Source organism: Pteropus vampyrus, unplaced genomic scaffold (genome assembly GCF_000151845.1).
Source record: "Pteropus vampyrus isolate Shadow unplaced genomic scaffold, Pvam_2.0 Scaffold3, whole genome shotgun sequence".
Classification (NCBI taxonomy): domain Eukaryota; kingdom Metazoa; phylum Chordata; class Mammalia; order Chiroptera; family Pteropodidae; genus Pteropus; species Pteropus vampyrus.
This window is the reverse complement of record NW_011888784.1, coordinates 21,344,292-21,358,893: the sequence shown is the minus strand read 5'-3', so window position 1 is coordinate 21,358,893 and position 14,602 is coordinate 21,344,292. Positions and strand designations below refer to the sequence as shown.

General features: G+C 34.0%; 1 pseudogene; it reads left to right on the top strand.

Annotated features, from left to right (window-relative positions):
* Positions 1–3,335: 3,335 nt before the first annotated feature.
* On the top strand, positions 3,336–4,358 carry LOC105293424 (annotated as a pseudogene).
* Positions 4,359–14,602: the final 10,244 nt, after the last annotated feature.

Genomic DNA, 14,602 nt, shown 5'->3' with positions numbered 1-14,602 from the left:
AGCCCCAAAACATCATCAGAGTATAACATTTTTTATTCTATGTTTTTTGTTTTTATTATTTATTCATAATCTGGCACTCTAAGGACTTTATTTCTTTTGAGATACTTTAAAAGTTATTGTTACTCTATTGTCAGCTGGTCTTGTCCACATTCTGTCTGGAAATTTCCTAGTTAGATCCATAAATTCATTAGGCACATTTCCTATTTGTCACGTTACTGCAGAAAACAGTGTTGCCAATCCTTTTTAACAAGGACACTGTATTCTTTAGTTTCCGCTACCATTTTTTGTTTACTTTCTTTTATTCTCTTTTATTTTCTCACCAACAGCCTCTTCAGGGACCTTGATTTCTGCAGACATTCTCCTGTGTTCTTCCAGTTTCTCTCTGACATCTAATCCCAAAGCATCCAATTCTAAATCAATGCCAAATATTTACACTAAATTATTTTCAGTTAGTAGCTTAAAAAATAATAATCATTTTGTGACTTTTGTAGATTAGAAATTAGGAAGGAGCTCAGATGTGCAGTTCTACTTCATGATCTCTCACATGGCTACAGTCAGATAGTGGCTAGATATGAACCAGGGGATTGGAACAGCCAGACACTGGTTAGGCATGTCTCTCTTCATGTAGTCTCAAAGCTCTTTCATATAGTCTCTCCATATTCACTAGTTTGGACTTCTTCACAGCATGGCAGCCTCAGGGCAGTTGTACTTTCCACATGGTACTGGCTTCTAGGGTCCAGCGTTCTAGGAGAATCAGGTAGTAGCTACGTACCAGCTCCAGAAATCACTGATACATACTTTATTGGTTAAGGTAGTGGCAAAGTCCACCCAGCTACAAGGTGAAGGGACATAAACTCACCTCTTAATAAGAGGAATATCAAGGTCCCATTATAACAAGAACATACTAATCAATCTTCTCTCATTTCTTTTTAGATTGAGTTATGTTTTGAACCTTGCAGCTAATTTTAAAAATTACGAATATAGATGATTTTACTATTTTTAATTTTAATTTAAGGTAATAAAGAGATGAGTTGTGTGTGGTGGGGGGCAGCGTTAGATATGGTAGAACAGAGAACTACAGATAATATGTTAGCATAGATTAATATGGAAGACAAAATTTATTCAGTCTTCTTTTCTCCATAGGGTTGCTGTGTATCTACTTTTATTTTTTAATTTTTTAATTTTTAATTTATTTATTTTTATTATGGTGACATTGGTTAACGAAATCCAGTAAGTTTCACGTGTACAATTCAAAAGTAAGGCATATATATATATTGCATTGTGTGTTCACCATCCATACTTAGATTTCTCTCCGTCACCACATATTTGACCCCTTTTACCCAATATACCTCCTTCCTTCCCCTTCCCCCCATACAGTCTGGTAACCACTGGTCTATCGTCCATGTCCATGAGTCTCTGTTTGTTTGTCCTGTGTGTTTGTTGCTTTTAGCTATGTATCTACTTTTAAAATTCACACCTTTCCAATTTCTTTCACTCTTAAGAAACATGTAATAATTATAGCCATTAAACTATAAACAAGAATTTCTGGATAAGAATTCTGGAAAACATCTTTGTTCATATGCTGCTTTGTTTCCACTGTACCACGTTACCTTCTTTCTGCCTGGAGGTCAAAAATGTACCTAAAGATATCGCAGAAATATGACAAGTATGATATAGAAAGTCCAACTGGCTTTCATCTAAAACAGGCCACGTGACATAATTTTGGCCAAAGAGAGATAGCAGGGAACAGACAAATGGTTGAGGATCTCATAAAATTTTTTAAGGAGGCTGACACTGCTGACTTTTTATTTATTTATTTTTTACTTTCTGCTCCTTTGCCTTTTTAGCAACTTCTATCCAGCATACAGTTATGATGACTAGAGGAGCAGCAGCTCTCTTGTAAACTTGAGTAAAAGAGGTACGTAGCATAATGGCATAGCGTAAAGATGAAGAGCCTGGATCCCTGAATGCATTGTGCAGACTATCTCCAGACTACCTGCTTCCTTACTTTCTGTTTTGTGAGGAAAACAAACCCCTAACTTGATTAAACCAGTATTTGTTGGGTTTCTAGTGATTTGCACACACATACGTAACTCATATGTTAAACAATCTAGAAAAGTCACCCCTTTCATGAAGAGCAAGTCCAGGTATCCATTCAGAGTTTATTGAGTGCACAGCCATTAACTGTATCCTGCTTAGAGTTGACATTAGAGCACCAAGCAAGACTCAGAGGGTCTGTGTTAACTGAGTGCTACAGTTTTCCAACAGTTTGATAAAAGTTTCAATCTGTAATAGAAGATGGTAGGGCATACCATGTATTTTCTATTCTGTCACAGAGAAGAAGTTAAATAGGGATAGGTCCCTGAAGATTTGGCCAGAGAATTGGGCAAGGACCAAAGAATAGAGATTATGTATTATACTAAATTATCTTAGTGATTTTTTTTCTTATAATGTGGAAAGATTATATGAATTATTCTGAAAATATTTGCGCATTGAGTAATATATATGCTTAAATGGTTTTTAAGTCAAGTAAAAACATTTATTCTGTAATTCCTCATCTCTGACTCTACAAACTGTGTACTATTATCATATACCCTTCTCAAGTTCTTCCTGAGGTTCTTGTACACTTGGCTTAGTTCATATGTTTTTGGTAACTATTTCCACAACTAAGAAGATAAGAATTTGAGATGTTACTTTCAAATTTGGTATTACAGGCAGATCTAATTTTCCAACAAGTGCCATTTTAAACCTCTCCTCTATCTGAGTCATGTCTCTCCACTATTCTTGCCCAAAGAAAATTAAACTATATATATAATTTTTGGTACAGTAAAAGACATCACTATTTAAAGCAAACCTTATGTGACAGCATAATCTCAACTAATTTATCAGTTTGGAAATTTGGCTCTTAATAACTAACTAAATGTGCTTAACAGGGCAAGATACATATATAACAGAATGAAAAAAAATTAAACTAAAACATCATGTTGCAATGTAGAGCAAACAGCACATGTCTATATTTTTTAAAAACTTTCAGAAATTGAGAAGAATTTGTTATAGAACAAAGCTCTTAATGAAGTACAGTACTTGAGATCTTATATTTTACATATCACTTTCAGGGAGTCTGATATATAAATGCTAGATTTGGGAAATGCCTTTTTTTAAATTATTAAATCGAATATACGAAGAAGCACACTTCCAAAATGTTTATTAACTAATCTTTTTAACATTAATAAGATCACCATCAAATATAATCAAGTGATTAAAATGTGTAAAACTTTGGAAAGAAGTACTAATAAATAATGAAAATCAAGAAACATCCCAACTCCTCTCACCAAGGGTCCTTGTGAGAATGACACCGTCTTTAAACCCTGCGTGGCAATCCCTGATGCACCGCTGTGATGCCCAGGGAAGACAGGGCAACCTGGAAGTCCAACTACTTTCTTAAGATCATCCAACTTCTGGATGGTTATCCAAAATGCCTCATTGTGGGAGCAGACAACATGGGCTCCAAGCAGATGCAGCAGATCCTCATGTCCATCCACAGGAAGGCTGTGGTCCTGATGGACAAGAACACCATGATGCGCAAAGCCATCCGAGGACATCTGGAAAACAACCCAGCTCTGGAGAAACTGTTGCCTCATATTGGGGGGAATGTGGGCTTTGTGTTCACCAAGGAGGACTTCACTAAGATCAGGAATATGCTGCTGGTCAAGAAGGTGTCAGCTGCCGCCCATGCTGGTTCCATTGCCCCATGTGAAGTCACTGTGCCAGCCCAGAACACTGGTCTGGGGCCTGAGAAAACCTCCTTCTTCCAGGCTTTGGGCATCACTACTAAAATCGCCAGAGGCACCATTGAAATCCTGAGTGATGTGCAACTGATTAAGACTGGAGACAAAGTGGGAGCCAGCAAAGCCACCCTGCTGAACATGCTGAACATCTCCCTTGTCCTTTGGGCTGATCATCCAGCAAGTGTTTGTTAATGGCAGCATCTACAACCCAGAGGTGCTTGACGTCACAGAGGAGACTGTGCATTCCTGCTTCCTGGAGGATGTCCGCAATGTTGCCAGCGTATGCCTGCAGATTGGCTACCCAGCTGTTGCATCAGTACCCCATTCTGTCATCAATGGGTACAAGCAGGTCGTGGCTTTATCTGTGGAGACTGATTACAGCTTCCCGTTTGCTGAAAACGTCAAGGCCTTCTTGGCTGATCCATCTGCATTTGTGGCTGCTGCCCCTATGGCTGCTGCCACCACTGCTGCTCCTGCTGCTGCCGCAGCCCCAGCCAAGGTTGAAGCAAGGAAGAGCTGGAGGAGTCGGATGAGGATATGGGAATTGGTCTCTGACTAATCACCAAAAAGCAACCAGCACAGATAGCTTTATTTGTGAAACAAGTGAATAAAGGCTTACTTCTGAGAGAGAGAGAGAGAGAGAGAAACAAAGGAAGGAAGGAAGGAAGGAAGGAAATATCCCAAACGGCTATTTCTTGGATATAAATCATTCAGTCATATCTAAGAAAATGAAAATGTATGTCACCTACTAGCAATGTCTCCATATAATTTAGCATAGTCACAGTTGAGGAATGATTTTAACCATATATTAGCTAACTTATAATAAATTTGCCTCTACAATTTCTAGTTCCCTTCCAGCTATTCTCCTTTGAAAAAGAGACATTATTTCTTATTCACAGCCTGCCAATATATTAATTTATTAACATAGTTTCTGATTTATCTCATTAATTTACCTTCTTATTTGAGAATACCAAAGATTAATTAAAAATAATGTTTCGAGATATTTATTTGCCATTTTCAATTACTTCTTGAGCTATTAATTACATTTTCAGACCAGATTCACAAAATACTTCACTTTTAGATAACTTTTCCTCTCAGCTTAAATACCTTTAATACATCAGTTTCTGTGCTCCTATGTCAAAATATTACCTGTTGTTACCTGGAACACTTTAAAGAGTCCATGTTAGACATGTTTGTCCACAATTATTTACCTGGAAGGCAAATGAATAATCCGTATTCTCTTCTCTTTATCCTCCAGCTACAGAACAGATAAACAGGGAGTGGCTAGGAGGTGATTGTACATCCCTAGCAGCACTGACTCAAAGCTGAAAGGGCTGGTGGGCTGTCATCTGGACCAATCTCTTAACACTGGACAGATGAATGCCCAAAGCTACTATAAAAGTAGCTGTCTATTATTCATAAGCTTATATTCTCAACACTTTTGGGTATTCTTGGGATCTGTATATCACTTTCAGAAATCTTAAACCTGAGACTAAATTAAGGTAGTAATTTTGATTTTACTCTAATTAAATAGATTATAACTGAAAAGACTTTTTAACTTGTTATCCCTAGTGTCTAGCATTAATAAGCACTTAATGAATCTTTGTTAATAGTGAAAGAATGTTTTCTACTTATGTAAATAATAGCTGTATCGGGTATGTGTGAACTATAACAGAATTTACTTTGTTTATTTATGAGACCCAAATTGTAAATTAAAAAATTATCCAGGTACCAAACTTCTTTGAATGAAGTGATCACAACTCCCCAAAGGAATATTTTCCTCCGGTAATTAACTCATCTTTTTGTATGGTTTGTTTTCATTCTACTCACTATTTAGGTTGCTAAGGTGAGAAATCAAACTGAGAAAGCCACTGGGCTAGACCAGGCCTGGACTGCTTGCCTTTGGTCACTTCTCAGTTATGAATAGTATTTTCTATGTCTCTATTTATCTTATGGTTTCCTGCTAAGCATATAAAGGAAAGGATCAGAATGAAAATTCAGCAAAATTACATAGAACAGATCAAAAGTATAAGTTTAGTGTTATCTTTCAGAGAACACATGAGGCACTAAAATTCTAAAGCTTAATTCCTGTGAAAAGGCTTGTAAAAAGTAAGAATAAAACAGCAAATGATAAGTCTGGCCCTCTGCCACTAGATAGCGAGAGGAACCATACCAACTTAATCTGAGTTACAAAAAAAAAAATGTAATATCTGACTCACAGGGTTGAGTGTAGTTCCCTTCAAATAAAGAATTTTATGTGGATGCTTTCTCGATAAGATTTGTTGTGACTGTATGTCACTTTGTATGTGACTACTTTTAAAAGTTGATATTTTAAAAATAATCTCTAAGCTTTAATATATTTTAAATATTTTAAAATATATTAAATTTATTTATGGAAACAATTGATTCATTATATAAACTACCATCCATAGTCAAAAATTTTCAATTCTCATTTTAATATACTTTATTTCCCCTGGTCACACGTTGCATTTAGCTGTCTCAACTCTTTAGTTTCTTTTAAACTTTGATAATTCCTCAGCCCTGATTTGTCTTTCATGACATTGATATTTTTGAAGATTCCAAGCCAGTTTTCCTGTAGATGCTCTTTGGCATTTGTTTCCTGATGTTTCCTTGTGATTAAATTTTGATTATGCCTTTTTGGCATTAATATCACATAAGTAACATTGTGTCCTTTTCAGCAGATCACTTTGGGAGGCATGTGTTGTTCATTTAATCAAATTTTGTTGATGTTAAATATGCACATTTGTTTTTGCTCATTCTAGAACTTCATATTAATTGAACCATGCAGTATATATCTTTTGTGCCTGGCTTCTTTCATTCAGCGTAATGTTTATTAGATATATTTACATTGTTGCATGTTTCAATCACTTGTTATTTTTATTGCTGAGTAACAATTCTCTAAATCAAAGATCAGTAATTTTTTCCTATAAAAAGCCATATAGTAACTATCCTAGGTTTTTCTGGGCACATAAATAAATGTTTCTGTTACATAATCGTCTTTTTAAAATTTTTTATACTTGTAAAAATGTAAAGACCATTTGTGCCCTCAAGCTTCATAAACTCAAGCTTCCAGCCAGATTTGTCCAGTGGTGTAATTTGCCAATGCTTACTCTAAATTAATTCATGATAATGTCTTTTATCATTCATGTTTTGATGGGCATTTTGATTGTTTCTCATTCTGAGATAGTAGGAATAAAATTACTATTGATATTTCTGTAGAAGTCTTTCTATGGATACGTTTTCTTATTTTGGTAAAATATATATAACATACATTTACCATTTTTATTTGTACAGTTCAGTAACATTCAATATATTCACAAAGTTGCGCAACTTTGTGAATCCACTATCACCACTATCCATTTCTAAAACTTGTACATCATACTAAACAAGAAACTCTGTATCCATTAAATAATAACTTCTTATTTCCCTATGTACTATGTTTTTATTTCTCTTGTATAAGTACCTAGGTGTGGAATTGCTGGATCTTAGGGCAGGTATTTGTTTAATTTTATATTAAATTGCTAAAGAATTTCCCAAATGATTCTACCATTATACCCTTCCACAAACAATGCATAGAAGTTGTAGTTGCTCCACATTCTCACCAACATTTCATATTGTCAGTTTTTCCAAATTTTCACTTTTCTACTGGGTGTGCCATCAGCCATCCTGAGACCTCAGTTTCTTGTTATATTCATCTGCCATTCACTAGTGTTCCTCCTGTGTGCTGGCTCATATCTGCTCTCCAGAGTGTGAAAGGGGAAAGAAAACATCAAGCAGTTTCTTATAAGTATGTGATTCAGAAGATGCACCTGTCTTTTCCACTCCCAGTTTATAGAGCAGACTTAGGTTGCAAAGCCAAACGTTGCAGTGAGTAGCAGCAAAATATAATGAATATTTGAGCAGCCACTTGTGGTTCTATAATCCTGGAGTTATTTAATAAAGAAAAAAAGAGAAGAATGGATGTTTAGAGATAGTTATCATACTCCTTTACACTTTCAAAATGTGTTACAGGTAGATTTATGTTATCTTTCCTTTTCTAATATTAACCTAAGTTTTCTAGGCAGCGAACAAGCTCATATTGTCTTATTCATTTAAAAACCAAAACAGAATGAAAGATTTTATATATTTTAAAATTTTGCTTGATAGCTCTTCAAAAAGAAAGAAAGAAAGAGAAAGAAAAAAAGGAGACACAAAATTATCCTTCTCTAGTTATTCTTGAACAGCAAAATATTAGTGCTAAAAAAAAATTAGTGCTTGTGTAGACTTCAGCGAGACCCAACTTAGGAACAATTTTCTGCTCCACAATGCTCTATACTGAGCAATTATATTCTTTTCTTTAGACATTTTTGTGTATCTGGAATTGATTTTTTTATAAGCCAGCCATTCCAATACCATGCAACTCAAATTGATAATGTGGATTTTTTTAATTGAACCAATGTTCGCGATCATTTAATATTTATTAATAAGAATTATATTAATTTCTTAAGGCCAATATCTCAGTTTGGCACTTTCCAATTGACAGAATTTGGTGGATTGTTTTGTACTTTGCAAAAATTATCTTGGATTAATATATTACTTTTAGTTTATATGAAACAATTATCTTCATTATTTTGGTTAAATGACACTAAGCCAATAAAAATATTTATATTTGATAATGGTTTCCTAGGTGTTAGTTTTTCCATAATATATTCTAAAATATAAACTATTATAATATATTTTAGTAAATTTAATAAAAATTACAATGAGGTAATAACTGCTGAACTAAAATCAAGTTCATAATCTTTTCCTTTAAAGTAAATCACCTTTTTATTTAATGAATAAATATTTAATGAATGCTGCATTAAATATTTCAGGATCTAGGGTACTATCTGATCAATAAATGTATAATCAAAGGTCTCCACAAAATACTTGGAGGATTAAAAGTGCCTATAAATTACTTAATTTGCAAACAGTATAAAGCTTAACTACTCTATTGAGGTGTTTGTTGCATTTGCAGGTCTGTGTAGATTCCTGATGTCAGTGAAAAGTTCTTTAATTCATTCCATCATATGCAATCTACTTTGGTGACTACTTTAGAGGCATTAGAAAGTTGATTAAAATAAAACACAGTTCACAGGTTTAGAAACTGCCTTTCAGGATTTCAGGATTTTCTAGAAAATATGTGCAGGACCCACATGCCCTTTCTGATGACTTTGTTATATATTTTATCAACCAAAGGTAATTTCTGCAAAGTAAAATGTTGAATTCATCAGGGATAGTACTAACAGAAATTATTTTATTCTATGTTTTATAGTATTTGTTAATCCCAATTATCACAAAAGCTCTAGAAATAATCTTCTCATATTCTCCATATTATGGAGTTATGAGTAACCTGGGGACTTACTACTTGCAATTGGCTCTTGGTGTACCTGCACATAAACTTCATTTTTTTTTTTAATATAGTTTTTTTTTCTCTGATTCAAACTGGATTTGCCCAGATAATGGCATTGTTACTCACTTGCTTTTTCTACTCTTATCCTTCTTCCTCTGTATGCCTGCTCCTTTAATCATTTAGCCTTAGGACATAATAACTGAGCCTCAGGTCTGTAATCATGAGGACAATAGGTTTCAGTTGGACTTCAGACTAAGGATTACATGTTGAATTTAGATGTGTTTTAGCCCCAGGCCCATCGTGGCAAAACAGTCCTACCAGGCCATGGGACCAGATGGGTTGTTGCCATGGCCGATTCCAGAACCTGACACAATGATCGGTAACCTTGTCCCCCTTCAATTGTCCAATCAGTAGCATCCACGACCCTGACTCTCTTAGATTTCATGACTACTGATTTTTTCCTACGTAAGCTGGGCTCCCGAGACACCCTGGGAGCCAGACCTTTGAGCAATAGCTCGCCTGTGTCTCTGGGACTTGCAGCTCTCCAAAGTAAATCCTTAATTTCTTTGCTGCAAAACCTGATTGACACATGCAGGCCGATAGACTCCTTTTGCTTTGGTAACTATGGAACTGAGCTCTTAACCTGTGGGGTCTGGGTTAACTTTGGTTAGTGTTAGAATGGAACTGAATTGTACAACACTAGCTGGTGTTGTAGAATTGCTCAATGTGTAAAAAACCCTACACATCTGTTGCCAGAATGTTACCAGCCCAAAGGCTATGTGCCTCTTTTAAAAGGCCAAAACTCAAAATGTCAAACTTTGAAGTAAGGAAAGTGTCACCACTAGAGGGTGACGAGAGAGCCCGGTTCTTTCCGCAGACGCAATAAAGAATTACAAATCAAAAATTTAGGAAAAGTAACATTTATTAAAGTGAATTTCAAGAGAGAAACAGGCTACGCCAGAGAGAGCCGTAGTCCTGCAGAGTTCAGGAAGTGTACCTTATATTGGCCCTTGACAAGTGGTTACAGGGGGTAGTGCTAGATGATTGGCATGCGTGGTCAATTGATTGACTTTAGCTGTTATATAACCCTTTGTATATTACACATGTAGTTACCCAGAATTCAGTCTCTTATAATTAGATTCATGAACTTCTGGGCATGTGTATGATACTATAATGATGATATAATGAAGCTAAGATTAAGGAAGGTCAGTAAATGTACTAACTGCACAAGCACTTGTGGCCAGACTAAACCAGTAGTTATTTTTGTGGTTTTTACTTCCTTGTATTCCAGGATGTAATAGTAATTTTTAACTGTAAAATGGGTGTTTTGGGGAGATTTTGAGGGAGGTCTCTGGATTGGGCTTTCATTCCCCCATCGCTCATGTCTAGCTATCTGTCTAACAGAAGGTTTATTAAACCAGAAGGTGTCAACATGAGAAGATTGAGGGGGCGGGGGGAAGTTCAAATCCATTTTAGGAGAGCACAGAATTCAGGCTTATTTTTTGTCAAGGGAAGGGAAAATGGAAGTGGCTGTTTTTGTGAAAACTCAAACCCCAACCAGAATTCCTATAAACATTAGCATACATAAAGCAGGAACTATAAGCCTGAAGGTCATGGGAACAAACCAGGTCCATACAAGATGGAATCAGAAAGATGGAGCAAATTCTTTCACTGTTACAAGAAGTGTTGTTGAGTATGGTGGTAGTGTAAGGGTAAAGGAAAAACACACAGAAGTTTTTCCTACACACCACCTTAGTCAATCAATGCTTATAAAGAATCAACTTTACTATTGCTTACTTGTTTGTTCGTTTCTTCACAATTACCACCTCTTTTACATCATATTCTTTTATTTTATCTACTTAATCATATTAATAATCATTGGTTCCTTAATCAGTTCATCACTTATTAACTCTTCTGCAGAATGACTCTACAAAATCCCAGTGTCGAACAGAACTTTCACATAATTATATGACTGAACAAAATTTAACAGTAGATGGAAAAAATGTAACACAATATACATACACACATGCAGTTTTTTTCTTAATATGCTTATTTATCAACTCCCCAAAATCAACTAAAGACTGGAGATTGACCAGGTCTTCATTGCCTACCTCTTCTCTATGGTATTCTTTCTAGCCTTCTTAAATATCACTGGACACGTTTCTATATTTCTTGAAGTCTCTAAGATTCCTTGTGTTGTTTGAAAATATATTAATAATTATTTCTGTTATAAATAATTGTTATCCATAAATGCTAGTATGTATGTCTACAGTTAGGAAATTTAAAGTAAAGCTGTATTGTATCTCAATTCACCTTTTCTTTGGATAAAGTTAGCAATTATACATTGCATTTTCCAATCTCAGTTTCAAGAGAATCCTTTGTTAATTTAAAATTTTTCAACTGTAAGCAGAATAATATTACATTATGTGTCTCAATTTGTGTAGAAAATCATATTCGAACTCTTAATTATTTTATTAGTCTATTATAGAGATGATACTGGAAATAAAAAATAATGTAGAAGGCAGCAAATTTTAACTCTGGAAGGCATTTATTAAGTCAATGTGGAAAGTGCTTCTGCATGTAAATTATTGTCCTTGTCAAATAAATTCAGATAGTGTGAGCAAAAGATAATACAATTAAAGTGAACTTCTTTTCAGCTGATGAGATACTTTCTTGCATCTGTAGGACTGAGGTGTCCATTATGAAACCATGGATGGACCTAGGCAGTTTTACGCTAAGTGTAATAAGTCAGACAAAGGAAGACAAATATTTTTCTTGTCATATATTTTAATTATAGTTTCTCATGAGTTGGATTTTTCTTCTGCTATTCAGTTAACTGAACTGCATAAGGAAACCTAGTTTAGTTCCTACATGTAAAACAATAAACGTATCATAAAATAAAGCAAAAATGGATAAAATATATTATCACATCCCCCAAAATTGTACTGATTTTTAAATGAGAATATGGGACAGTAGGAATACATTGTTAGATTAAATGAGAATTAAACCTAGAACATTGTATGAGCATTCGATGAATAAATTATTACTGGAAGTATTACCTAAAATGACTAATGCTACCATTTTGGTTATTTGTTATAATTTTATGAAAAGTCCATTGTAAACCAGGAAACACTGCAGCTTGATGTTTTATTATTGACAAGCCAAAGTACAGTTTTGGGATATATTGTAGTGTATCTAGAAATAGGAAGCAGAAATATGAGGTCAAGGCAGTTTTATGCATAAAATCTGTCTTAATTATCATGATAAACTAACTACAATGCCAGGATTTACTAGATATTTTTTTCATTCTCAATTAATTCATCATATGAGAATGCAATTTGATGTTGTTTCTTCCAGAATGTTATTGCTACAAGATTTAAAACTATGCACATAAAGGGAAATGTTTGTCAGAATTTTAACCTGTATTATATATAATATTTCACTTAATTACTGATGCTCAAGATTTATTTGAGATTTTCATATTAATTCAACAAACTTTGTGGAGCACCAACTATATCTGATACAGAAGAGACAAAGTGAAAAATTCATAGTCCTCATCTTGATCTAGTTCTTAAATCTGTTTAATATATTGTTAGAGAGGACAGTAAACACTGAGTTTTAGAGTTATAAGGTAGTTAAATTCCACCTTCATGTTCCTTGAAAAAAGATACTAGCAAGAGGTGATAAAAACATACTTGGGCAGTCTTCTGTGACAGTCTTTTACCTTAAATGAGAAGTTCACAACAGTTAAATAAAGACCATTAATGGACCTTAAACTCTTAACATTGTGGTTCTGGGAGATACCAGAAACAATAACAAAAAAAAAAGATCAACTATATTGGTTGATAGGTTAGTCATTACAAGAGAAAGGATTTATAATGCCATTTCTTGTGAACATTAAAGACTATTTTGCATAGAGTTGAATGTTTACTTTATCTTTGCATATTTTTAAGGTTCCTTTAAAGAGGCCAGTTTTAAATTAACAAAAGCAAGTGCTATATCCTTCCTTCCTTGAAAATTAGTAAGTTTTCAGACTCGCAAATGAGACTAGTTTAATCTAGTTTTTTAAAAATCTAATTATGTCATCTATATCATGCAGCAACAAGATAAAATCTGTCAAATGCCTTACAGAGTTTAGTTTTATGATTTTGTTTCAATAAATTAAAACAAACTATAGTGAAATTTTTCATATTGATATTAAAGGAAATGCGTGTATAGTTACATGAGGAAGACACAAATATTTTGTTGTAAAACCTACCATCATGACTTCCTCATGTTGCAGATATACTATCCTTGTGATTAAATTAAATGTGATTTTAATTCATTCCTTGAGCATCCAGGCAGAGACTTTTCATTCAAACATGACAACATATATGTTTTGTATTGCCATAATTGGCAGATTATTTTAACTGCATTTGAACTAAATATCTACATGTGTATTTTGATACAGTGCCTTTTGAACATCTGTTTTTGACAACCTCAATATAAAGAATCTAGCTAGGAATTTTAAAGTATTATTTTTGTCAACGAAAACACCAATAGTATGTTATTGTCAAGTATTTCTTCTAAGACATTAACTGTTATGTATTTGTGACGAGATTTTAATGCAATTGATATGAATAGGCAGAAAATGTTGGAGACCATTTTCAATCTCCTAATTTAGCTTATAAGCATTTTCTCCTCTTTCTTTAAGATTCCTGTGATGTAACGTGAGTATATTGCAAGTGCTTCTGTGATGTTACTACACCAACATAGAACAACTCAATCAAAAGTATTAAAGTGAAGATATATAGGAGCCAAAGGACTTTTAGAATATACATGAAAACCTGGCCGTGACTTCTAGGTAGAGATTCTAACACATGGAATAAAAGAGATATTATTTTGGGTATGTCCATGCGGGGACTTTAAATTTTGGTTGACAATTATTTAGTTTAAATACAACATACCATACAGTACAAACTGTAAGAACTAACTCATAAAACCCACTTCACTCCTCCATTGCAGCACTCATCAGAGCTAGTGGCAGAACTTTTTTTGGGTGATACTCATTTGAGAACATCTCAAAACATTTTTCTCTACTGTAGATTTTAAGGCATAATTCGTCCCAATAAATTTTATAAACTCAGAGAACACCATGCATATAAGACTATGAGCATGTTTACTTGAATTCTTGGATTGACTGCTTTGTAAGGAATACAAATTTGCCATAAGCTTAGTACCTATTATATGGTTCTTTTGTAATGAGAACAAATTTCATAATGAAAACAAGTTTAAAAAAAAAACTAACTTGTAGGATGAAAAGAAAAAAAAAATTAGAGATTTGTTAATATACTTTAAAAAATTAGAGATTTGTTAATATACTTTTAAAAAGTCAAGTAAACAACATATGTAATTACTCTGTAAGGAAATGCTGTTAAATTAA